General features: G+C 40.6%; 2 pseudogenes; both read right to left on the bottom strand.

The window, feature by feature from the left end:
- The window catches only part of LOC115656786, a 94,499-nt pseudogene extending 72,114 nt beyond the window's left edge, over positions 1–22,385 (bottom strand).
- Positions 5,054–5,259, bottom strand: LOC115656689 (annotated as a pseudogene).
- Positions 22,386–27,157: the final 4,772 nt, after the last annotated feature.

Genomic DNA, 27,157 nt, shown 5'->3' with positions numbered 1-27,157 from the left:
CTGTGACAGCATTTCCAAACAGAAATAGTTCACTCTTCAGCCACAAATTTTCTGATTTTCAATTTCTGCCAACAAATTGAAATTTTCTATGAAAAATTCTAACAGCTCTATTCAGAACTCAATACTCCAAAGTTCATTGTTCTGTAGATTCCCCAAGGAAGGAAGATGGATTACATCATGTGATCTATTTTCTCACTTCACAAATGAAGTAGTGTTTTGTAGAAATACAGTAAAGGAAATCTATCTGCATGAGAACAAAGCATACAACTAACAGTCACCAAACCACTCAGTCTTGCACTCCTTACTTAGGCAAGACTCCCTTTGAAATGCCAGCTGGGCTCCTAGTGCAACTGCATTTACGTGTTCAAAGATTTTTAAAGGGCTATGGTAAATTGCTACCGTGATTTTAAAGAGGTAGCTGTGTCTATTACACAGGATTTGAGACAGTTCAATAGCAGGAGAAAATAGCTACTAGGAAGAGAGAAAACCAAAGTGTCTTTTCCCATTTTGGTCTATAGGTAGGCTCCTGATTCTACAAAGACTTATGCACATGCTTAGCTAGACACACATAGTAAGCAGTCTTATTAACTTCAGTGGATCTACATCTAGTGTGTATAGTTAAGCATGTGCATAAGTCTTTTCAAGATCAGAGCCTTAGTCATTAATAACTCTGGAGTCGTTTTAGACATTTCATCCAGGAGTCAGACTCAGCCTAAGCAGAAATCTTTCCAGGAAATCTGGTAAAAAGATTGATGAAAATTAAAAATCTACTTAGTCAAGCTAAAATAACCAATATGTGATTAATACTTTCCAATTATATTTCAGTAGAGTACATTGCTGAATTTGTTATTACCTGCCCTCTTAACACTCCATCTGCAGTGTTAAATCCATCTGTTGCTGAAAATATGACTATATCTTCAAGGGTTTCTGAATCATCATGCTGGTACCTTTTAACATAATTATAATGAAAAGTGATTAAGTAGTGAAAATTAGAAACCTATAAATAGAAGGTGCTGGGTGGGGGGAGGACTAAGGTCTATCAATGCCCACCACTTACAAATGATCCTGTGAGATGCTTCTGTTTAATCTTAGCATATTGGTCTAGATCCTCAACCAGCATAAAACAGCATCACTCCATTGGATTCAATGAAGTTACACTGATTTATGCCAGCTGAGGATCTGGATCATGATCATTATGCAGTGGTTCAGAGGTAAGCGACAGAGATGAGTCCATGACATGAATCACAATTGTCTTCACTAGTGAACATAAACAAAGAAAAAATCCCATGTGCGCATTATTGTGAAAATGTCTTGCATGACATGATGTAAAAGACATTTATGTCCTCACCTCTAATAGGTGAAGAACCTAACACCCCTAGTCATGTACATTTTTGGACAGTATTCAATTTAGATAGCACTGTTTTCTAAATGCACTCTAAAATTAACGACAACATGATTTTTTCCCAAAAAATTTCTATTGGAGAAACAGAACCATTGTTAATTCTTTTGAAATGGAAACATTATTTGCAATGCAGAGATTCATTTAATAAATAAATAAATAAAAGGTGGAACCCAAATGCATTACCTGACTTCGTAAGACTGCAAATCCTCAAGAGTAAACATATCTCCTTCCTGCATAATGAGTCCATACAGTTCAATGTGCCCATATTGAGGACATATCTTCAGCTGGATTCGAAGATCATCCCTGATGTCCAAGTCTGACACCATTAGATTCTCCCAAGAGATGAAGAAACTGGCACCTTCCTCTGTTAAATGATTGGTGAAAATCTTAAACAGTGATGAGCTCACAAAATGCACTGAGGCACTATAAGGAATAACAAAATAATATACACGGGAAAATAATGAGTTCAACGTGTCAGCAACTAACAAGTATTTCAAAGGCAGACTTTGGCATAGGAGTGTCTATATTGGATTTTCTACTGATCTGCAACCATTCTCAGTGCAGGTTCAGAGTCTGCCTCCCAGATTTCATCCACACGTCTCACCAGAAAGAAACCCACCTGCTTTGCCCATGTTAACTTTCAGATGGTGCTATCACACCACATGGATATGGGGAATGTAGTACTGGTTCTAGTTATTTTTACTGTCCTGTGACAGGGGTGGAGACAGCTTTCAATGTTTTACCCACATAGACCCATGACAGCCCATCTCTGCTTTAATCAGGTAAACACCACCTATTTTAGCAATCAGATAAGACCTATACTTTTCTTGGAGAAGCATAGTTAGATGTTAAAACCAACTAAACAAAAAAATACAGGCCATTTACCAGACAGAGTAAGCGCCATAACTGAGCAGGAGGATATTGTGATCTACTACATTTCTTTGCATAGGAGGGAGGTTTGGGAAGAAGTGTCTTTAACCAATCTTTTCTTAACTGCACAAAAGCGCATCTCAGTTTGATACAAGAGACAAGTGAACACATATGCAGGTCATCTTATTTAACTAGGTGGCTTGCCCAACGCTGCTTGGAATCTGGATCAGCACATACAGTCCTCCTGTGCTTTCAAAGCCCCTCAAATAAGTTCTAAAACCCTCACAGAAGTACTAAACATAGTCTCCTCTTCCTTTGCAGGCAGACAGGCTCAAAACACCCGAGGATTCCCAACACAAAGAAGCAGGGCTGGCTTCAGCATTTTTGCCGCCCCAAGCGGGCGAAGAAAATTTAAAAAAAAGATAAAGCTGTGATTGGCGGCACTTCGGCAGCAGCTCTACTGCGCCACTTCATTCTTCAGTGGCAATTCGGTGGCTGGTCCTTCCCTCCAAGAGGGACTGAGGGACCTGCCGCCGAAGACCTGGATGTGGTGCCCTGTTCCATTGGCTGCCCCAAGCACCTGCTTCCTGCGCAGCTGCCTGAAGCCAGCCCTTCAAAGAAGCCTCCATACACAAACCTACAGTTAAACAATGAAACAAAAACATCAATAACCACCGGGTTGTATTCACTTTGTGTGTATGAATAGAGGTGTTGTTGCCCTGTAGTGGCTCATCCATGGAGATGATAAAGTGACTTACTACTAATTCCAGCTATAGGAGTTCTCCTTACACTCAGCGGTGGAGGCCTGTATGTTTGGAACTGAATCACCTAAGTTCTACTCCCAGCTCCCTACGCACATGTAATTGCATCTGCTGTCTGCAGCACATGGATGTGTCGTACCACAGAAACTCACAGCTATTTCCACAGCAAACCAACAGCAAACCAACAAAATAAAAGACAAGGAGACAAAGCCACTCTCAAGGAAGCAGACAGGAAAAGAGCATGTCAGAGAGACAAGGCCAGTGAGGAACGTGTGGTTGCAGATAACATCATTCATTCCTCGGGAAGGCTTTTAGGCTTGACATTCACATCAGTAGAATTCACAGGTCCCAAGGGTCCCTGTTTTAGAGCTTAACAGTACTGCCAAAATCTACTTGGCATGAGTTACCTTCTCTCCAGCCCTCTGGTGAAAAGCTTGTACTAAAAAGGTTGCAAGTCTACTCAATAGCACTATAGCTTGATGAAAGGTAGTTAGCACTCGCAGGTGAGTTATAATATTTCTGACCTGGTGCTGTGAATCAAACAGCAGGAAGAAAACCAATTTAACAACATGTTTGCTTCCATCACATTGCTCATAAAATATTGCCCACTTCAGTGAGTAAAACCATAGATAGATAATGTAAAAATGTTTAGAGTCTCTCTCTCTTCTCCTTAAACTCCAACTAGAATAAAAATCTTTCTCTATCTGCTTGCCTGAGAAAAGTTTGCTGTCTCTACATCCCTATAAACAAATACTGGGACAGCACACGGGCTACAGAAAACCACTGACTATCCACTGAGATATAAGGAAGCTTATGAAGAAAAAGTAACTTTCCTTTAGGAGGAGGAGAGCTTTCCCCCTTGCTTCAATAACAGACAAAGCAACTAAGGAAGGGCTAGATGCATTTGCCCAGAGACCTTTGAGTCGTAACTTAAGCTGCTAAAAGTTATGGCCTAGTACTCTATCAAAGAGACTTTTCTAATGGACATGAACCTTTTTCTTTGCACTGTGGTGGTTTCCAGGGCTTATCAATGGCTGGAAGGTGTGACAAAGTCAGTCCTGATACAGATATAAGAGTGGTTTGTGGGGTTTTTTAACTGGAAAAAAATCCTTTATTTTAGTCTTTGAAACACAACATTCCTCTTCATTAAGTCAAGCGGAATAGGTATGAACTGTTGCCTCTTCATTAGAGGAAATCAGAAATGGTAGTCACATCAGGCTTGCCATTGAGCTGCAGCATGCAGATTGTAGTAAGTGAAGGCCCAGTATGAGGCCTGAGGCCTGAACTAAAGTAATGGCCAAGACTTTGCTAACATAAAGCAGAGTGAAGCTGTGAGCCAGAGGCAGGCCCTGCTCACAGAAGCTGGCAAGGAAAGGGCTGATGCTGCAAGAAGATACATACCTAAAAGGTACTGAACACTAGAGATCAGAACATTCACATACTTGCACATTCCACACAGATAACAAGGAACAGACTGACCCATCCCAATGACAGGGGCAAAAGGGTAATATGATGGATAGAGCTGTTTTGATCGAACCAACATGTACAAGGTGAGAGGCGGCACCTTACTACATAGAGGGGTTGTACCTTGCTACGTAGAAGGGTTGTACCTCAATACGTCAGAAGTGATGTGTAACTTGTTTGTACCTGTGTATAAAAATGTATCCCTGGGGCGATGTCTTTGTCCAGCCTAGGGAGCAGTGGAAAGTCCCGCCACTGACTGAGCCGGGTCCATTGCCAAGAGGCACTTTCTCGTAGTGTGCCCTGTAGAGTAACAATCTGGAGGGAACTGCAATTGTGTCCAAGATCGCAATAAACCTGGCCGACGTGCCTTCGTACCTTACTAGACTCTGTGGTCATTGGGGGTTCTCTTCGGGTCTGCTGTGTCAGCTATCTGCGCAGAGCTGGGGTAGCACACAGAGGGAACACACGCACGCAGCCAAGTGATATCAACAAGAAGAGAGCAAAGCAGAGCACCACACCGATAGTGCTTCTGACAACACACCTCTGACAACACAGATCAGCGTAATCTCCTTGCTTCATCCTCAGATTTCAGCAGCATCAGGACATCCCCCTCACAGGCCTCTTTACATTCTGGATGATGGATCTACTGGTGTCGTCCATGAATTCAACATGAACCTGGGTGCACTGGCCCTGCAAACCCAGCCAGCCCAGCACCTTGGTAACCTGGGCAAGTTTGAGGGGCTCTATGAGGCTCATATCCATGGCGGCTGCTCTGGTTGGTGGAAGGCAGATATATCAGCCCTAGAATGGTGAAGGTCCTGTGACCTATGAGTGGAAAAAAGGTTACCTCAGGATAATCAGACACCTGAGTCCAGTAAGGGCTGCCAGTGACCTTTCAAAACCACTCTTTGAGTGAGAGAAAGGAGGGGAGAGCTATGAGAGAAGCTGCAGCAGAGGCACTGGCAGCGGGAAGGAAAGGCTTGTCCTGGTGAAAGGCTGTCTTTCCTCCCTATAGGGAAAGAAAGTTAACAGCTGCTTGGGATAGGACTGGTAACTAGGAGCCAGCGTAGTAAGGTAACGCCCTGAAGAGGGGGCAGGGGAAAGTATTTCTGTTTGCATTGTGAGTTGGGGTGGGGGGGGTTGTTTTGCTTAAGATAACTCCTTGGGATAACCCTGTGGCCAATCATGTAAATAGGGGGAAATAAAGCCAGAGTGAGGGTGAAAAAAACCCTCCAGAGTCAGACTAATTTATTCCATCACCCCCACTGCCCAAGGGAGAAATGCTGAGGCCACTAAGGTAAAGGTGGTGTCCTGCCACAAAGGGCATAGTTAGATAAAGGAGACTGAGATCAGAGAATGACCCCAAGCACAAATGCATATTAGATAACTGTATTAGTTTTAAAGAATAGGGCCCTGAAGTAAAAACTCAAAGAAAAAGCAGCAATGAAAGTGACTAAGCTTTAATTAAACTTAATGTTTATTTTCTTCTTTAACAAACATTGACTGTTATTTTGAGAATATTATCAGTGATCATTTTCTACTCTGAATATGATCAAAACCTTGCTAGTGACTAGAACTGCCTGAATAGTTCAATGAGTTTTGCCTCTTTCTGTTAATATTTTTGGGCAGATCAGTTTTCTCAAAAGCATCCACCTTTCATAATTACTTGCCAAATACTTCCTGCAAATAATCTTGGTTTGTAGATTGTTCATGAGTAGTTCACTGTATTTAATATTCTAAATTCCAGTTGCCTTGGACAAACAGATCTCAAGGAAAGACTCAGTTATTTGACTGGAGTGCATTAACTGGTTCCAAGTGTGTACTTAACAGTGACTTTCCACAGACATTCTCTAATACTGACAGAGCTGTCTGTTTTGCTGAACACTCCTGCCAGTGAACACATTTGCTAAAATATTTGTGGAAAGTACACATAACAGGAGCACAGGGCCGGCTCCAGGCCCCAGTGAGCCAAGCGTGTGCTTGGGGCGGCATGCCGCGGAGGGCGCTCTGCCGGTTGCCGGGAGGGCGGCAGGTGGTTCCGGTGGACCTCCCGCAGGCGTCCCTGCGGAGGGTCCGCTGGTCCCGCAGCTCCGGTGGAGCATCCGCAGGCACGCCTGTGGGAGGTCCACCGGAGCTGCGGGACTGGCGAGTGGCAGAGCGCCCCCCCCTGCGTGCCACCATGCTTGGGGCGGCGAAATGGCTAGAGGCAGCCCTGCAGGAGCATGAATATAGAAGGAACAAATAGAGTGAATAATTCCAACTAATAGGACCAGAAAATGTTTAGCCTGTTCAAAAGAATGAGAGCACACTGGAAAGTCCAAGCATACAGCTTTTGGAATGACTCATTTGCCAGTTAATACCATACCACTGTCCTGGCATATAAGGTCTTGCATTCACATCCCATTCTCATCCTTTCACTGCCTAGGCCAACAAGAGGCAGAGGAATCACAGCAATAATGGTCTCAGCTTAAAGGGAGACAAAATGCTTCACAATGCCTTAGCAGTCATTGCAAACTCACTCAATTGGACGAGAAGCAGTGCTCCAACAGGACTTGCTGGGTCCCACCTCTGGCTAAAAGATGTTAATACAGAATAAGCCCAATGCAGAGAGAGCGGAAACACCCTCCCCTATCATGGAGGGCTGCTGTTCTTTTTAGTCAAGAAGTTATGTTGAACGGGAAAGGCTTTAAAAATGGAGCAAGGGAAGTTAGAGCTGCATGCAAACAATTGTGTTAAAGCTTCAGACAATGCTGGAAGGACCTCAACTCATAGGAAGAAGTCAGGCAACAATTGTGTGGGGCAAAGGAATGTATCCTCATAAAATAAGCAAAAAAATTAATTGGTTGACTGGTTTGAATATTTGAAGCACAATAATCAAAAACCAGCACACACTTGAATAATCATCCTTTTTGTCATAGATTCAAATCCCTCAACTCTCCTGTTTACTCTAGAGCTGTACAGTGGAAAGTCATTAGGAAGGCATCATGTCGACAGATAATTAGGATATTTGATAAATACCTCAGGTGCTTCATCATCCACAGGCATCACTGCGATGTTAAAGTTGAGTCCAGCCACTACTCGTCCCTGCTGGTCACTAACAGAAAACTCAAACTGTACAAACAGTGGGTCAGGACCACTCTCTCTCTCTCTGGAGGCATGTATGCCAGTTTTAAATGTGTTACAGCATGCTGTGGAGAACAGACATGACAGTATCACGTAGACCTCACAAGTTTAATTTCTTGAGTTATGGATGAAGAACATAATGCAAGATGTGGCACTGGTGAAAACCACTGCACCGACTCACTTGGCATATTCATCATAAATCAACCTCTTACTGTAATCAAAATGAATGCAACCAAGCAGTTCTTCTGGCAAGATCCTTTTGATGTACATATACAGCGAAGCATTTGCATGTTTTTAAAACATTATCAAGAAGGAAACCACTCAGGATCATTGGGACTTATTGCAGCCATGCTGGGCCAAACTGATCCTTGGTGCGACTCCATTGAAACAAGGGAATTTGACCCACTGCATGATCATAGAAACAATGAAAACCTCATAATCACAAAGGAGATTTAGGTGTCCAAATCCAACTGGAAAATCTTCCCCTGATGCCTACTTTAATCAAAAGATCCGATTCAGTAAAATGAGTGCCTTTAAAAAATATTATACACTTACCACCTGGAGTGAATTTACCAGTATTTCTGAGTACACTGCATATAATATGGTTTAAGTAAATACCACCAAGCTGCAAAACTTTGTTTAGTAGCACCCAGTGCACCATTCATTGCAGGTGAAATCCAGCCCTCTGAAGTTGGACAACATCATGATTAGTCACCATTTAAATCCCACTCAAAACAGCACCACAATTTCTAGTAATTAAAATATTCCAGTTGTTTACCTGAGTGAAAGATGTCAGCATAGAAATAGCAGGATCTTTTTTATAGCTTTCCATGCTGTCTATGAAAATTTGCTTCACCACACATAAATTCTGTAAGAGGGGGAAAATGTTAGATCTTTTCTTAATTGGCTTATAAAGTCTAATTTAGACCAACAGTTTCATACATACCCAGGAGAAGAGGGAGAGAAACATGATTTAGTAACCATGTACATAAGCTGATTCTCTGGGGACTTGGTGTCTGTAAAGTGGAGGTGATTCTTTGTGACGTGTGCAATCTCAGTTTCTTTGACAACAAGTTGTCTGGTAGTCCCAGGAACTTCCTCTGGCAACTGGTCTTTCACCAGCATAACATGAATCATTACAATCTACAAAAGAATTGAAAAATTTGGGGACATAGACCATGAAATCTGATCAGCAGCAGCTAGAGAATTCTGCTCTGCTGCTAACAGTAAAACATGTTTGGAAATGAAAAATACAGTTTTCCATTTATCTTGTGCTTTCCAATACCTTGATATTTCTATTCATTTATTTTATTTGTGCAATCCTTCCAAAGGAAACATGGGAAGGAACTAATAGCTAAATCTTTAATTGTGCTCCTGATCTTTTTAATTCTGGTGCAAATCAGGAGTAACTCCATTGATTTCACTGCAGTAAAACTAATTTTCCACAAGTATGAGATGAGAATCAGGCTCATGAAGTATAACGTTAGCTTTTAGCAAGACATTTGTTACAAAAGTCCCATCATCCACATAGTTCCTTGCTATGCAGTATTATATCTTCTGGGCTTCCCCACAACCACCACAGCATGTTAGACCATTGTCAAAAAGCTAGCCATACTCACTTAAGTATCTGAAAGGTTAGGAGGTTCCTGACTGTCAGATAAGATGAAATCAAACAAGTCTTGAAAAATCTCTCCTCCAAGACGGTGATAGTAAATGAGGCCATGGAAGACATCCCTTTGCAAGAAGGTTGACACAGGAATACCTTGAAAATACAACAGATACAGCCCAAATAGTTTTCAGAAAACAATCCTTGGCTTTTCTCCCCTTCCATTAACTGGTAGTCCCATCCCACCACAGTAGTATCCTAGAGTGTGGGGCATATACCTAGTACGTTTTATATAGCTGTTTGTTATCCTTAAAGCTACCTATCTCAAAAAGTTACTAGTTATTCAATTGTTGAGTAATACAAATTGACTGTTTCTTTCAGAGACCATCAGCATTCTACTGATCCACCTGGAAAGTGTGTCTTGATAATCTCTCCAGCACGGGGTGGCTTGGTTACCTTGCAGATAATATAATCATCACTTGGGTCAAAATCAGACAACATCAACATGTGCTTTTCTATGAGGACTGTCTCCCCTTCTGCCAGCTGAAAGACAATGTTGCTCACCAGGAATGATGCACTGTCATCTTTAGGGAGGATGTTAATCAGAAACTTGTGCCTTCCATCAAAGATTCTGAAGATTGCATAGTCCTTGGTTGCATCACTATCATCATGCTGAAAACCAACAACTCCATCTTTGAGATCTTTAACTGTGAATTTGAAGCCTTTGCCTCCTGTTATATAAATGCAGGATGAGAGTTACCATGTGCTGTTTCTATCAACATAAATCACCAACAAAGTTTTCACACCTGCGCAGCCATGACACAAAGCTTCTACTCCACTATGTAAGGGCTTGATCCAAAGCCTCTTGCAGCCAACAAGACCCTTTCCATTCCCTTCAATAGGTTTTAGACTAGACCCAAAGTAGTAAAATGATAATGTTTTCCAGAGATACACTGTATTGTAATAATACTTACTGACTTTGATTGACAGTTTGGAAGCCATGAAGATCTGCACACTGCAAATGGACAAGACAGCATGCATCTAGGAATCACTCAAACTCAAAGAACTATTGTTGTTTTTTTAAACAGCATTAATAGCTCCTCATAAATATTTTAAAACAGGTTCATGATTATTAAATAGGCCTTTATTAGAGCAAAAAGATACTTCAGCTATTACTGGACAAATCCATTTGCTTATCTGAAGTTTCCCAAAAATGAAGTATTAAAACTATAATAGTGTCCCTCCTCCCCCTGCCACACACACAGAATACTAACAAAATAAATGCTTTGAAGTCACGATGAACAATAATCTCCCAGGAATTATTTTCCCTTATCCTCTTTTTCCTCCTGAACCCCTGTGAAATGCTGCCTAATCTGGTTTGGTCATCCATCTATTTTATATTTTAAACTCCTAGAACTGGGGGAGGATCTTGGATCAGACTAAGAGCCCTTCAGAACAACTGGAAACCTAGCAGATCCAACCCATGTATAGGGGAATCTTTAGGCAGAATACAACCACTGTAGCAGCTCCTACACCGCCTCCCCTCCTAGCTTCCATTGCAAAGGGCATTTCAGAGAGAAAGGGCATATGGCTGAGTATTCTTATTCCCCAGATATTTGCAGCTGCTGAAACAGCCACCTGGAGTCTGTGGGAAACAGTGTAATAAAAAGCAGCCTGAAAAGTACTGAGGTAACACTCAAGAAGTAAAAGTTGGCAACGCTAATATCACAACAACAGAAGCAGAATAACGGAAGGGGTATGTGTTCAGAGTAGCTCTGGTTGAAAATTTTCAAACAAAACAACAGTGTTAAGCAAGCCAGAGAGACTGCAGTGCATCATGGGAAATGTAATATGGCTCAGGTAGAAACTGAGATTAACATCAATAAGGAACTAAATGTTTCATTTTGGGTCAACAAGCAGAAATGAAATATTTTGATTTGTGAATGTTAAAACATTATGTTTCAATGGGAAGTTTCATTCTGAACCATAATTTTTCAAAACTTTTCATTGCACAATTTTTTTTAATATTTTGATATTTTTTTTTATCTAATTGAAGATGAACACAAGGGATGAAATATCAGAATTTCCCATGGGACAAAAATTCCATGTTTCAATCAGCTCAAGAGACATTTGTGCCTAGAAATGCACTACGGGCACGTGTTTGAAAAGGTTCTATGAATTTAATGATGGATGTTTGGAAGCACGTAACTGAAGCTTCAGGAGAGGCTGCATATGCATTGCTAACATCAGTTCTTCACAGTGAGATTATTGCGGAACCCGTGTTACAAAGTTTTCAGATTTGGGATTCTAATTCACTTTCTCAAATTTCAAGGATGTTCAGATCAGTAGCCCCAATTCAGGTGCATCTCTAAAATGAGGCCAGGTTTAAGAGTTTCAGAGAGCTGGAGGGATAGGTGAATCAAATAGTAATCACAAATCTTACAGGTTCTTACTGTTTCAGGGAACTTTAGCTATTTTATCTAGAACATCTGAAAAAGAAACAAAATATGAAACGTGGCCCAAGGAATCGGTTGGGGTATAGGAGGGTTGGTATTTTGTTCTGGGAAGCTCACTGTGAAAAGTAAAGTAAAGTTAAGCAACCTGTTCAAAATTGAATAATCAATTCATCAAGACAGTTCACACGCCTTCATGCCCGTCTGTGATACAGTGTACATCGAACTGTGATCCATCCATGCTGTGGTTCTTCCACCACCACTGAACAGCATCAAGTTAATCATTGCCCACAATCTGAAAGGTACCCTAGGTAACTGGATGTGACTGAATTTCCAATAAGTCAAGCCCTATAATGTACACATGTAAGCATAACAGTTTAAGGATCGATCATAAGGATTTGGAAGACTGTTCTTCAAATATTATTCAGTAGGTGGTACAGCAAAATTACTGGGGGCTAAATCCTCCCTCTTGGACTCAGCTTAAACAGCTGGGCTTGGTGAAGGGAGATTTTATGGGATTGTAAAGAGAGGAAAGAGTCATTTCCCCAAGCTGCTGTGCAGATCTGCTGAGGCTGCAGTAATCACCCTGTGCCTCATACCCAGAGTGAACAGATGGTGGGTCTACTTCCCAAACACCCCACTGCACAAGGACACAGAAGGAACCTTTTCAGAGTCAGAATCTGCAGTGTGCCGGGGGTGCAAACCCCCTGCATAAGCTCCCATTCTATCCAATGTCTGCTGCACGTCAGAATTGCACACAATTTGCTGCATTTAAAGTCCTCCCTGGCACAGAAGGAGAGGGTAAGATTTGCCCTTAGGAACAGGAACTCCATTTCAGAAGAAACACAGTCAGCTCAAACCTTTGCTCAGTCAAATCAAACTTGCAGAATTTGCACGATTCAACACAGCTCTCAAATTTGTGTTCTCAAATCCTGAATTTCCTTATCCTGCCCAGAATGGGATAGAAAAATCAGGTAACAGTGCTGGAAAGACTGTTTTTAAAGTGTTCTCAATAAGAAATAAAGGAAAGTACTGAAAACTTTGCAAGAAAGTCTGTTCTCATGAGATTTCCAGTTTACGTTTAATAAAGCATATTTTATATCATGCCTTAACTGTGTTAACATTAATGTATCTGTATTGTACCTTTGGCATCTTCTTTAGGCTGAACAGCTTTTGCTAAGAGGAGATCTTTTATTAATATACATGTTTCTGTTGGAAACTTTGTAAGTTCAGAGTTCACTAGAACTGTGTTAATTACCAGGTTAAAAAAGATTGCAACATTTAATTGTACTAAAACAGGTAAGCTGAGTGATTACATAGTCCAGAAGATTGTCAGATATTAGTGATCTGTTGTACTGCAGCCTGGAGCCTTACAATTCTGTTTGGCCTGGTGGAAAATTGCTTGTCTGCGGGATGAAATCCACTAAGTAGCAGAGATCCTGTTTTTAAAAAAAAAAAAAAAAGCTTCCTTCTTGCCAGACATGTGAAATTTCAAGGCTCCAGTACTGTAGGTGACTGTAAGGGTATATTATTAGAACTGGTAACTTTAATTATAGAAAGTCAACTTCACAGAGTATGTGTATCGCAAGTGCAAACTGGAATGAGGCACATTAGTGTTCAGTAAATTCCAGCAGCATCTCCTTTTACTTGAAACATGCTTATCTTAACCATAGAATCCTGTGGGGATCTTTTGGTTTTTGTCCATCAGGATTTTGAAGATTTGGCTATATCTAATAAGAAAAAACAAACGAACAGCAAAACCAAACCAAATTCTCCACTTGCTTACAATGGTGTAACTCTACCAGTGGGATTACTCTGGATTTACACTAACGTAAGAGAAAGGATTCTGGATGCTTATTTTTCTAGCACCTGCCAGATATGTACAAGAAAATAAAATGAAATAAAACATAACAAAAAAACTTAACTGTCTTAAATGACAGATAGAAAAAATGAGGAGGCCCAATTTAAAAACAGAAGGGGAGAGGGAAGGTAATTACAGAGCTAAGAGTAGTTATTCTGTAGACCCACTGAGGAATCTACAGGACCTTAATGCTAGTCTCAACACCAGAGATGCATCTGTAGCACAGATTGTTTACAGTACACACCAAAGCATTGTGAATTCATACATTTAAACAACCTTGGATAAAATTCCTCTTACTCATGTTCCATGCAACCCTAGGAGCACTTCTGATTGGAAAATGGACCATGATAGGAGAACTGCTCATGAAGGCACTATCAATTGCTTGAAACTCAATATAGCAAAACAAACACTCCATGAAAGATTAATGCAACATTTGGCAACTGGCAAGCTTGCTGTGGATGCACGTACAGTAATTCTGACTAAGAGCACTCCAGGTCCATGCCTCACCTCATAGTTCTGTCTCTCAGAATGAATGATGTTGGGTGACTGACAGGCAAACTTCATGCCAAGTGAAAGATGTAATGGCCTTGGTGTGGTCCTCCCAATGGGTAATATACAGGACTGGCGCTAGGGTTTCTTGCGCCATAGGCGCACGGCCATTTCGCTGCCCCCCGCGCTGATCCCGCGGCTCCGGTGGAGCTGCCGCAGGCATGCCTGCGGGAGAGGTCCACCGCAGCCACGCAAGCAGCCGACCGCCCGCAGGCATGACTGCGGCAGCTCCACCGGAGCCGTGGAGCAATGGACCCTCCGCAGGCATGCCTGCGGCAGGTCAACTGGAGCAGCCTGTCGCCCCCGGCAAAATGCCGCCCCCCGAATAATCCTGGTGCCCTAGGCGAGTGCCTAGGCTGCCTAAATGGTAGCGCCGGCCCTGGTAATATACCCTTCTAGTGGGCATTTGGTAATGCTGAACACTAATCTGTCTTTTGGGATTTCTCCAGCTTCAGCATCTAGAACTGTTGTTGTAAGTGGGGTGAGAATAAATTGATCAATCTCCAAGATGAACATGGATATAAATGCAGCTTGGGCCTGTGTATTTGGGATGGCTCCCTTTATCCCCACAGGAATCCAAACATTTTCTGTCTACAAACAAGAACTCAGCTAATCCCTTTGCAAACACTTCTTCAAGAGGAAATATATGTATATCCAGAAATGTATATATTGCAAGTAATTTTTGGGGACCCATCACCAGATTTAAAACAAACAAAAGGAAGTACTTCTTCACAAAATGCATGATCAACCTCTGGAACTCATTGCCAATGGATACTGTGAAAGCCAAAACTATAACTGGGTTCACAAAAGAATTGATAAGTTAATGGAGTCCATCAATGGCTATTAGCCAAAATGGTCAAGGACAACTCCGGGCTGTAGGAGTCCCTAAACCTCCAATTGCCAGAAGCTGGATGACAGGGGATGGATCACTCAATAATTGCCCTGTTCTATTAATTCCCTCTGCCCCAGCTACTGTTGGAAGAGAGGACACTGGGCTAGATGGACCATTGGTCTGATCCAGTATGGCCATTCTTATGTTCTTACCATAGTACCTGGGCTCTATTAAACAAAACGAAACAACTAATATACAATTGACCAGAAAATCCCTTTCAGACTTTGTCCCAAACTTTTCACACCTCCAACTAACAATACTCAATAACTGAAAAGCCTGAAAAGAAAGAAAAAGAAATCAGAAATGCAGAACGCAACAATAATAAATTGGCACAAGTTCTCAAGAATTGTCAGCAAGAGCAGGTTCTAGAGCAAAGGACCTTCAAAAAGAACAAACAGCCACTCACCCTGGCCATGCCCCATAAAGGAGTCAACTTTATCTCCTTATCACATATATTAAAGGCTGCTGGAAGATCTAAAAGCAGCAAGGCAGTAGTCCACTGGATAGGGCATTCAGCTGGGAGTCTGGAAGCTTGGGTTCTATTCCTAGTTCTGTCACAGACCTGTTGTGTGATCTCAGGCAAGTCATCTCCCCTTTCTTTGCTTCTGTTTCCTCTCCTACATTTTGTCGGTCTGGGCCATTTATTCCATAAGCAGTTTGGGAACAGTCTCTTACTGTGTGTTTGTATCATGTCTAGCAGAATGGGACCCAGATCTCAGCTGGAGCCTAGAGTGCTGCCGTAATACTGCTAATAATAAATAATAATAATGGACGGCTGATCTCTTCCCATGGTCATCAAATAAGTAAGTGCAGACTTATGTCATACCTAGGTCTAAAGCAAGACCAATACGATTCAAAGAAACTAGAGAAATCAACGTATATCTTCAGTTAGGTCAACTTCCACCTTCTCAATTTACTTCTTCAAAAGGGGAAATCTCTAGTCAGGGTGGACATGGCAAGATTGTTAATCTCAGAAGAGTGGATGAAATCCTGGCCCTGTTGAAAACAGTGAAATTTTTGCCACTGAATTCAATGGGGCATGGATTTCACTCATAGTCATTGACGCAACTATTGTTTGCCTTAGGGTGGTAGGCAATTTGACATGAAGAAGGAAGGCAGGCCTATCAATAACAGGCCAAGCACTCTCCATTTGCCTTTTTTTTTTAGCCATGCAAGAGTCAAACAAGAGGAGATATGTTTTTACTGCCCAGTCCTATTAATGCTTCATACTTCCAGCCAGTGCTCACTCCTCCAGATAACTTGGCTTTGGATGGGTGATACTTCCTCCTCTCCTTCCACCGCTTGGCTCCAGCAGCTTTTTCAAAATTTGCAAATGCGAATACGTGAGCAAAAGTGGCTTTTTCTCTTTTTGCAAATATTTGGTTAACAAAATAGTTCATTTAAAACAATTATTAAAATTGCTCCAGTTTCATGAGGTTTGTAAACTTGAAGCAGGCAATGTCAGAAATTGTGTGTGTGATGAAATCACTAATATGTCTCTACATTGCACAGTCTCATTAAGACACTTCAAAATGTGAGTCATGCCAGGGTAATGCCACTCCCATGGAGGATGAAGCCTGTTACTTTCTACTCATTCCCAAGGGTGCACCCAAGTTAAGACCAATAATTCAATACGGCACAGACATCCAGCTTGCAATGTTTTATTGTTTTTCCAAGTGTTTGTCAAAATCGGTTATCTGCTCTCACCTGTAATGGACATTGGCTGTTTTTATCTCTGATCTCCACTTGGATGAGGATGTAATCTTTGTCAGGGGATAGGGGGCTGAGGTGTTGATATCAGAGTTGCATCTCCAGGAAATCTTCACAGTTGGTCTTTAGAATATGCACTTCCTTTGATCCTGGATGGCAGGCATTAAACCATATATTTAAGTCAAACAAATCTTCTGACAATTATTGCATCACAATCTTTTGATTGGCCATTGATTTGTTTGAATTTGTAATTTAGACGGTAAGCTCTTTGGAATAACTGTAGGTACTCTATATACAAATGCCCAGATCTTGTACAGATTTAGGCATGTAAATAACTTTACCTATCTAAGTAGTCCTGTAGACTTCAATGGGATTACTCGGGTATAATAAATTAAGCACATCCATAGGTTTTTTCAAGATTGGCACCTATGTTTGTACAGTACACAATACAATGGAATCCAGAACCTAACAAGGTCATCCACGTGCTGCTGTAACTTAGTTATTAAAGATTATTGAAATATGGAGAGATTCCCCCTATACAACATTTCAATTTTTTGGTAGAAAATAGAAAATTGAAATATTTCAGTTTGGAAATATCTCTTGCAGAGCCTATGGAAATTGTTGTTTGGGTGCCTCCTGATCACATTCTTCTGTCTTCCACTTCTCATGATGAACCACTGTGTCCCCCTGTTGGAAAGGAGAAGTACTCCATCATGGAAATCACTGGTCAAGAGTTTTGACAGAAAATTTTCCACAAGCCCTAATCTTTAAATAATAATCCAAACCAGATAACCAAATACTGAATCCTACAGTATTTCAAAATGAGAAGATTTGATCTGGGTCCTTCTGATCCTGTTATTTCTATCCTTTAGTTCTACTGTTATGCATTTTTGTACAAAGAGTTAACCATTTACCAGCTTAAAAACACAAGTAAATAAAATGTGTGTTACTCTTATTTATTTTCTGTCACTTTTCTACAAGAAGGGGAACACAGTTTGCTTTCAACTTTCTTCTATGTTCAGGACTGAATGATTCCTCAAACAACATTTTGTTTTTAAACAATTCTTACATCAATAAAACTACTTGGGATGCTGGCAAGATTCCCTCGTCTCTGGAGAATTCAGCACTTGTTCTGTGGTCCACAGCCCCATTCACATAAACTCTGCTCTACAGATTTACTATTTTTGCATGAGGAAATTTGGAAGATGCAGAGCAAAGTTGGAAAAGCTCCCACAGTACAACTTTATCTCCTTGTCAAGAATAATACAACACATACATTTTTAACAAGATTTTAAATAAAAAGAATCTCTCTCTGCCCCACTAAAAAAGTACTGTAGATGTATTGAATGTTTTAAAATTCATCACTTGTCCTTGCTCTAGTGTTTTTCAGAAGCTTGGGTACATTTCCACTCCTATGGGATGCTCTGCTACAATCTGGCCAAAAGCAGGAAGTGAGGTCTCTGAAGACATGATCCTAATGGTGCAGACCGTACACCTAGCCCATCAGCATTGTACCTGAAAGTTAAGACACTTCTGTCCACTTGCTAAGATATGCCAAGAAACTCAGGAATGTCTAGAGAGCTTTTTCCAAACTGAGTAATATTTGATGTTGGATTCCTGATCTCTACATGAAGAACATAAGTCTCTACAATGGTCTCCAGTTCAGTAAACCAGATGTGAGAGATTTAATATTGTATTACAGCCTATATAAAGAAATGCAATTTGTTTTAGCCATTTATGTAGCGACCTATGAATGCATTTATTGTACAATTTTACTTTCAGCAAAATCTATATTGTAAATAGACAGTCAATAGGAAGTGAAGGTGCTCAATGCCTCACAAAATCAAATTCTTAAAAATAATACTTTGGACTTGCATTATGGGCCAAATCCTCAGCTGCCACAAATCAATAAGTCAATTTACAGCAGCTGAAGATATGACTCCATATATTTTTGGTTCCCTGTGATCATCTCAGTAAATACTAATGAAGGTTCAGAATACCTCCCAGAAACGGATAATGTATCTGTTTTATAGTTGGGAGAAGTAAATCACACAATGGCTAAGGGACCTGCATAACCTCACAAAGGCAATCAGTGGTATTGTTGAGGATAGAACCCAAGATTCCTGACTCTCATATCCTGACTCTAGCCCCTAATGACTATCATTGCTGTACTCGGTAATATCCTGTCAATACTTTCAATGATGCTTCCCAGCATGCTGTTCATTGTCTTAGCATTTTCCTAAGATCTATGCAAACATCTCCATCTATGCAAATCATTTATAATACAAGACAAGATCCTGTTTCTATCTTCAATGCACAAGCATTTTAAAATAAAAATGTGTATCAAAGAAATGTTCAAATACTCTGGCATTGTGCGTGGTCTTTGAGAAAGACTTGTACGTCAGAAAAACTTAGGTACATTGCACCAAAGTAAACCCTTGGGAGATCACTGTGAATTTGAATTTCTGCTTTGCTGTTAAAACAAGAAGTAATTTAAAGACAAGAAAATCATTGCCTGTTTCCTGGGGGAGATGTGTCTTTGAGGATACTAGCTTATGCCTATGGTTTCACTAACATGATCTTTGCTTCCTATCAGAATTCTACATGGCAAAATTCACCCTTGTGCAGAGGCCTGGCAATGCATCACTTAAGTCCTACTTAAGACCTCAAATAGAGCTTAAGTGGTGCATGGGCCTTGTACTTGCTTTTTCCACAGGAGTGAATTTCACTCTGTGGTACTATACTTGTCCCCTTCCCAACTTATATTAAACTGGTAGGTTACCTTTGAATTCATATTTAAGAGGAAAAATAGAAAATCTCTGTTGTACTAAACTCTAGTATAGTAACACTTTATCTGTAACTGAAAGCTCTTCATCTCCGTGTCACATTCAAATGGAGCTTTACATAGACCAAAGTGGCTCTTTGTGAGTACTGGAGACGGTCTAACTTGGGTAGGGGGAGGGATGTTAATAATGACTGGGATTTTCAAAGATATCTAAGAGGTTGGGCATTCAACTCCTGTTGGCTTTCAATGGGACTTGGTGTCTTATTCCATTAGGCCCCTTTGAAAATTCCAGCAAATAACAATGGGTCAAATCATCACCTTTATCTCTACATGTGAAGGGTATGAAAACCTCAGTTGTATGAGGAGAGGGAAGAGAAAATGCCTATGAGACATCATACCTTCCTGTTCCCTAACCTAGCAAAGGGCTTACCACAAGGATGTGAGGTGGCTATAACACAGAAGACAGCTTGGAATGGGACTTGGAAGGTTTGCTAACAAGGCATTGCAATCTACTATAGCGTTCACAGAGCCTAAGAGAGTGTCCTGACTCATCGTAACCCTTTTTCAAGTTGTGAACCTATGTTTAGGAGAACTTCCACAGTCTGCAAAAAGACCTGTTGGCAGGGCTCAATCAGACCTAAGCTAACAGAGCTTGAGGGATGAGGAACAGGGGTCTAAGAAGAAGCATGGTACTACAGAATGGCCTTGGTCTCTGGCAGCTCCCCTGAGAGCTACCAGTTTGAGGATCATCCTGTAGAAGGGAGGGGTAAAGCTTCACCTAATACAATGACGTGGTTGAAATTTCACAAGGGCAACCTACCTGAATTTCCTGTCCCCCTTAGGGATTTTTCCATGCAGGGGATCGATTTTGGATGAAGTTTCTACTGTAATTTAGAATGCTGCACCATGTACTGAGCAACCTGGACAGGAGGGGTCTTATAAATAAATGGTGAATATTGGAGATTGTAAAAGGATTATGGTCCTGATCCTACTCCAATTGAAATCAACAGCAAAGCTCCTATTGATTTCATCTGAGCTGGAGAAGGATGCAAATGGATATACTTTTTCATCTAAAAGTCACTCTAGAAGGAAAGTAACACACACATATTTAAGAATCTTTGACCAAAAACAGCAACAACAAAAACCTCACAATTTCACAGACCAACTTTGATATAATTGTTTTGTTTTCAGATTTTCTTCTTATGGATTACAATTATTTTACTCAAATACACATACAGGGACAGGGATTTTTGCTATACCTTAAAATGCAAATTTTGTAAACAAATTTCAGACTCTTTTTTATTGTTATGATCCCTGAATCCCAGCAAATGAATATGCTCTTGAAAGAAAATAACTTAAATATCTGCTATTTCAGCACCAATGAGAACCTACCTATAAATTCGCAGCCTCACATGGCCCTCTTCCAAAAGTGGGCAGCCATTATGAATATATTTTACTTCACTGGGCAGGAAGTGGCTGTCAAATCTCTCTTAAAGTAAGCGGCATCAATAAACTCATAAAAATAATTTTATGTAGTTTTATCAGTCAAATCCTGTAGGCTTCAGTCAGGAAACCAGTGGGAGTTTTGCCTGAGGATTGGGCTGCCAGATTGGACACATACTACACTTTCTAGATAAATTGTCCAGTTAAAATGATCACATAAGATCAAGTAAAAAAGTATTACTTACCCTGTGTCCATTATTTCACCCACTTCCATGGAGATGTCTTGAACAGGGCCCATTCACTCTAGAAAGAAATTTTCCCTGGGGGCAGGGACTACCCAATCAATATTGGGTGACATAACTACAGGGCTTATTGTACCTTTGTCTGAAACATTGTGAAAAGACAGGATATTAGACTAGATGTACCCATGGTCTGATCCTGTATGCAGTTCCTATGTTCCTAATATGTATCAAACCATGTCAGGGAAAGCATCTCTCCCGCTCTTTCATTCTTCATAATTTGAATGGCATTTTTGCTGGGAATTTCTTGGAAACCAAAAAGGTCTATGAAAAAAGTGACGAAGAGTCCAGTGGCACCTTATAGACTAACAGATGTATTGGAGCATAAGCTTTTGTGGGTGAATACCCACTTCATCACACTTCATCAGGGGCGTCTGACGAAGTGGGTATTCACCCACAAAAGCTTTTGCTCCAATATGTCTGTTAGTCTATAAGGTGCCACAGGACTCTTTGTCGCTTTTTACAGATCCAGACTAACATGGCTACTCCTCAGAAAGGTCTCATTAACTTCAATGTCTCTTAGCATCTCAGCAACACTTGGGGAAGCTCAATCTCTCAATACTTGCCCATCCCTACATCTCCCATTGGGTGCAGGGCTTGTTACAGAGGAAAAGATAGGAGGAAGGGTGCAAATTGTGTCATGAACATCAAAACTGTGAAGATGGCTCTTATTAAAGGGTTTTACTAAATGGATGGAGCAGTAAAAAATAAGTAAAGCATCAACAAATCTCCCCGGTGCAGCACAGCAGCTACCTGGGAGAGTGCAGCCGTTGCACTGCACTGGGCAGCATCCCAGGCACCATGGCCAGAAGAGGAGAGACTTTGGCCCTGCCCCCTTCATTTCTCTGACTGATGGCTCCTTGCCCCTCCCCCAGGCAGTAGGGGAGGGGCATGAGATCCTTTGGGTTCCCCCAACCACTGTGCATCTCCCCGGGGAACACTGATTAATGTATCAGTCTAAGCTGTTCTCTCTATTGACTTCAGTTCAGATGAGCCTGCTCAGGAAGATGAGCCTGCTGAAGTTAATTGCCAATGAGCTTTGGTCGAGCTGATTTACATTTCAAACAACAAAAACAACAAAAGCAACTGGTCAGAAGTCCATCTGCATTGTGACAGGTTTTGATTCCCATGAGAAGGATCACTTACCTGAGGTGTAAGTTTCCCCATTCTTTGTGTATCTGGCTCATTTAAAACCACCTCTACCTTACAAGGGTTTCTCTCTTTGGAGACATTAAAATATAATTCCTTATCAGTCACATATACCACCCGTCCCCTTTCAACACTGATGTCTTTATTTACTAAGAGTTTTGCCGCTTCCCCATGTCCAAGATGCACCAGAAATATCAGAATATCCAACTTCAGAAAACTGCTCACAGCTTCCAGCTTTTGGACTCAGCTATTTCCTTTTATAAGGCAAAGAAATTCAATGGATGAAAGTAATTAATTTATGCAGTTACCGAAGCCTTTTTTGCTCAAGAGAGGCTTGAAAGCTCTTGCAGCTCTGCAGATATTAAAGGGCATTTTGCTTCCTGTTTTATTTTCAAAGTAAAAGAAAAAAATATGACCTATTTTCTCTCATGCTGTTGTGGTTTCTTACTCCATATCACCCAGTTGCCCAATTGGCTACAGTTGAGTAGCTTATAGGTGTTGTTGGGTATTACAGCAGCATAGTTTGCAGTTCATTTGACAAGCGTTCAACAGATGGTGATCATTCCCCTGGTGTTCAAAGTGACTAAAGTCACTCTATAGGGAGAAGAAAGATGCTGAAGTGAAACGGTAGCCTAAAATAAAGTAAGAGAAATCATGAGATCTTTACCTCAGAAGCAGAGGACACACACACAATAATGGAAAAGGTAGCTTGATTCCAACAATATCCAAAGGGTTGGTTGGAGGGTTGGTTTCAAGAAAAAAAGTTAATACATGGAACATAATTATCACATAGCATAGTGCACAACCTGCCTGCACCCTTTCCGTATATAAGATCACCATTATTTGGTACTGTGCTTCAAGGCCTATGCAACACTTATATAGTGTTTAAAAGGTACATAAACCCTCTGCATAGGGGTGAATTTCACAGCAAATGTGGTCAAACTAGTCCACTATAAAAGTAAGAGCTCACGCATTGAATTTATTATAGTCCTTTAGATAAGTTTATTCTAGCTTTTAAGTGTGCTCCCTATCTAGAGGTTGTTTATAGGTGGGGCTTGTCAACATGGGGATGCTCAGGAAAATTAATCCAAATTAACTAAAATATATGAATTACAACTGGATTAATTAAACTGCATTAAACTCCTGTGTGGAGACTCTCATTCAGAACTGAAGTGGCCTTAATTTGGTATGCCTTAATTAACAAAGCTAAACTAAACTGAAACCACTTCAGAGTCAAATGAGTGTGTTCACATAAAAGTTTAATGAAATTTAACTAATCCAGTAGTAAATCACATCTTTTCGTTAATTTGGATAAACTTCATGGAGTGTCCCCATGTAGACAACTCTAAAAATACTACACTTCAGTTCCCATCTTCATTCTGAGTACATTCCAAACAACCCATCTGTATTATGTACCTCCATCCAACGTGGGGCTAATAATGCATAACCATTTTCATAAAGTGCTTAAAAGTCCTAGATAAGTGCTAAGCTTTGTTAATTATAGTGTGAGCTAGTGGTTATAGGATCAGTCTAGGACTCAAGCATCCTTAATTCTATTCCTAACTATTACTGAACCCACTGTGTAACTTAAAGACAAACAGAGTTACAAAGAGACACCATATAAACAGTGCTAATTACCTTAGCCGTTGAGGCATCCTTTCTTTACAAACTAAAATTCGTAAAATTCTGAAAAGGATCTCTAAATAAATGTTCATGTCCTGCCCCCAAAATAACTCAGGGGGTCACTCAAAGCTTGACAAGACATCTTATGTTGTGCCCCAAAGATCAGTAATCTCTGGCTCTTGTGATACACCAGAGAAATGTTAGGCTTTCTACTGAGAACATCCCACTGCCATTTTCTGAGTGTTCATTCAACATATTCATAAATGATCTGAAAAGGGGGTAAACAGTGAGGTGGCAAAGTCTGCAGATGATACAAAATTACTCAAGATAGCTAAGTCCAAAGTAGACTACAAAGAGATACAAAGGGATCTCATTAAATAGGGTGACTCGGGAACAAAATGGCAGATGAAATTCAAAGTTGCTAAATGCAAAGTAATGCATATTGAAAAACAATCCTTACTATACAAAATGATGGGGTCAAAGTTAGCTGGTACCACTCAAGAAAGAGTCTTGGAGTCATTGTGGATAGTTCTCTGAAAACATCTGTTCAATGTGCAGCAGCAGTCAAAAAGCCAAGAAAATGTTAGAAATCATTAGGAAAAGGATAGATAATAAGACAGAAAATATAATGCCACTATATAAATCCATGGTACACCCACATCTTGAATACTGTGTGCAGTTCTGGTCACTGTATCTCAAAAAAAGATATATTAGAATTGGAAAAGGTACAGAGAAGGAAAACAAAAATGATTAAAGGTATGGAAGAGCTTCCATATGAGGAGAGATTAAAAAGACAGACCATTCATCTTGGAAAAGAGACGACTAAAGGGGGATATGATAGATGTCTATAAAAGCAAATAAGGAAGTTTTATTTACTCCTTCACATAGCACAAGAACCAGAGGTCACCCAATGAAATTAATAGGCAGCAGGTTTAAAACAAACAAAAGGAAATATTTCTTCACACAACACACAGTCAACCTGTGGAACTCTTTGCCAGAGGATGTTGTGAAGGCCAAGACTATAACAGGGCTCAAAAAAATAATTAGATACGTTCATGGAGGACCACCAATGGCTATTAGCCAAGATGGTCAGGGATGCAACTCCATGCTCTGGGTGCCCTTAAGCCACTGACTACCAGATTCTGGGACTGGACAATAGGAGCTGGATTGCTTGATGATTGCCCTGTTCTCTTCATTCCCTTTGAAGCATCTGGCATTGGCCACTGTCAGAGGACAGGATACTGGGACAGATGGACCAATGGTCTGACCCAGTATGGTCATTCTTATATTCTTAAATTAACCTATATTTTTAAAAACACACTAAAAATACCTTAAGGTATGTCTACAATGCACACTTCTTTCAGCAGCATGTAGTGTACATATGCACATAACACCCCCTCCCCCAGCACAGATAGCAACAGTGAATGGCTCTGGCAGTAGGGAGCTGCCGAAACATTTCCTCTCTGCCGGAGTGTTTCACTGACAGGTGCAGCTCCACAGTGTAGTATGGCTGCAACTTGGCTACTCATACACTACACACCACCAACACTGCTGTGCAGGGTAGATGTTGCTTTAGTGTTTTCTCAGCATTACATATTTACACATTATACACAGATGTAATCTGTAACACACACATAATATATTAACAACTTTCAGCATTTATTAAATAGCAAGATAGATGTATGATTTCCCAATCCTTCATGTTATTAATTATAATAATATGCAGATATTTGTACAATTTACTTTGCTTTAATGGGACGGGTTTTTAGTTCAACTTACAGTTTATTTACTAAGTTTTCCCCTACATTTTTAAAACCAGTAAAGACTAATTTTCATAACTGATATATTACAAGCTAGGCCAATTGCTTGTTGTATCAGATTTGGAACGTGTTGCTATACCTTTATTCTCCTGAGCATTACAAGGGTCAGTGCTGGAAAATAGTTTGCACTTCATTTGTCCATGTACTAATTTTGAATTAAAGAGATCCACATAAATCCTTCTGAAAAATGATGCAATTAAGTCTGGACTATTTGTAAAAAGGACATGTGGCTGCAATTATAATGGCTAAACATATTGGTAACACATTGACTTATTAGTGCCTAAGTAGTTTGTGCAATACATGCTGAGTAGTCCTCAAAGAAATAAATCTTAACAGTTAGCACTGTTTTAAAATTTAAAAAATCCTGATAATTTTTAAAACTCATGATAAACTATCAGCATAAAATTTCATTACCCTGCCAGTTCTACACAGGGAGGGAGATTCTCTACATGAGGCAGTGGCATGGGGCAGAGAGAGGGAGCTGTCTTAGATGTAGCAGTTCCCCTCTTCCTCTGGACCCAATGCTGGGAGCTTTTCAGGTCTATGATCTACTCTGGGGCTGAGGACATTCCTCCCTGAAAGTTAGTAGAATCCCAGTGGCACCTATGGCTACTGATTGGGAGTGGATACCAAAGAACCGTACCTGTTTGGGTTTTGATTTCACATTTGAACAGTCACTCACCGTTTTGCATATATTTACTGTATTTAGGTTGCAGTCTTATCAGGGGAGCACTTAGAAGTCCCATCAAGACTGTGATCTCATTGTGTTAGCCAACATACAAGCATAAAGCAAGAGCCAGGCCCTGAGCCAAAAAGCTAAAGCCCTGAATTTCAGCAAAGCACTTAAGCACCTACTGCAGTGGGAGTTAAGCACGTGTTTAAGTGCTGAACTGGGGCCTAAACAGGTAAGAGAAGAAGAAAGGAAAACTTATCAGCCCCAATATTTATTTTCAAATTTGCCCTTTCTTAATTTATTTCTGATGTCCCAAACTTTGCTGTGTGTATCTATTAAAGGACTGAACCAAGAAATGTATTTTGCTATTTGTATTTTGCAATTTGAGCCAAGAGTGATTCAGTTTTGAAAAATGGTTATTTTTGTTATCTGCTGTACGATGTTGTAATTTTGCATAGAATTATGCTATGTATACACTACTAGAGTGTGACGTTCCTCCAGCTATGGCTGGTCTTCTTTATCTCTTGCCTAACACCCATGAGCCCCCCTGCTAATCTAGTATGACTGCCATCATCTTGGTCAACATCAGGGACTGAACTAGGGACATCCAGAACTAAAAGCACAAACTTGTATTGCTTGGCTAAAGGACTAGCTCCTACAGCCAGGAGCTGTAA

The sequence above is a fragment of the Gopherus evgoodei genome, chromosome 8, assembly GCF_007399415.2.
Source record: "Gopherus evgoodei ecotype Sinaloan lineage chromosome 8, rGopEvg1_v1.p, whole genome shotgun sequence".
NCBI classification, from domain to species: Eukaryota; Metazoa; Chordata; order Testudines; family Testudinidae; genus Gopherus; species Gopherus evgoodei.
This window is presented reverse-complemented; position numbering and strand designations above follow the sequence as displayed.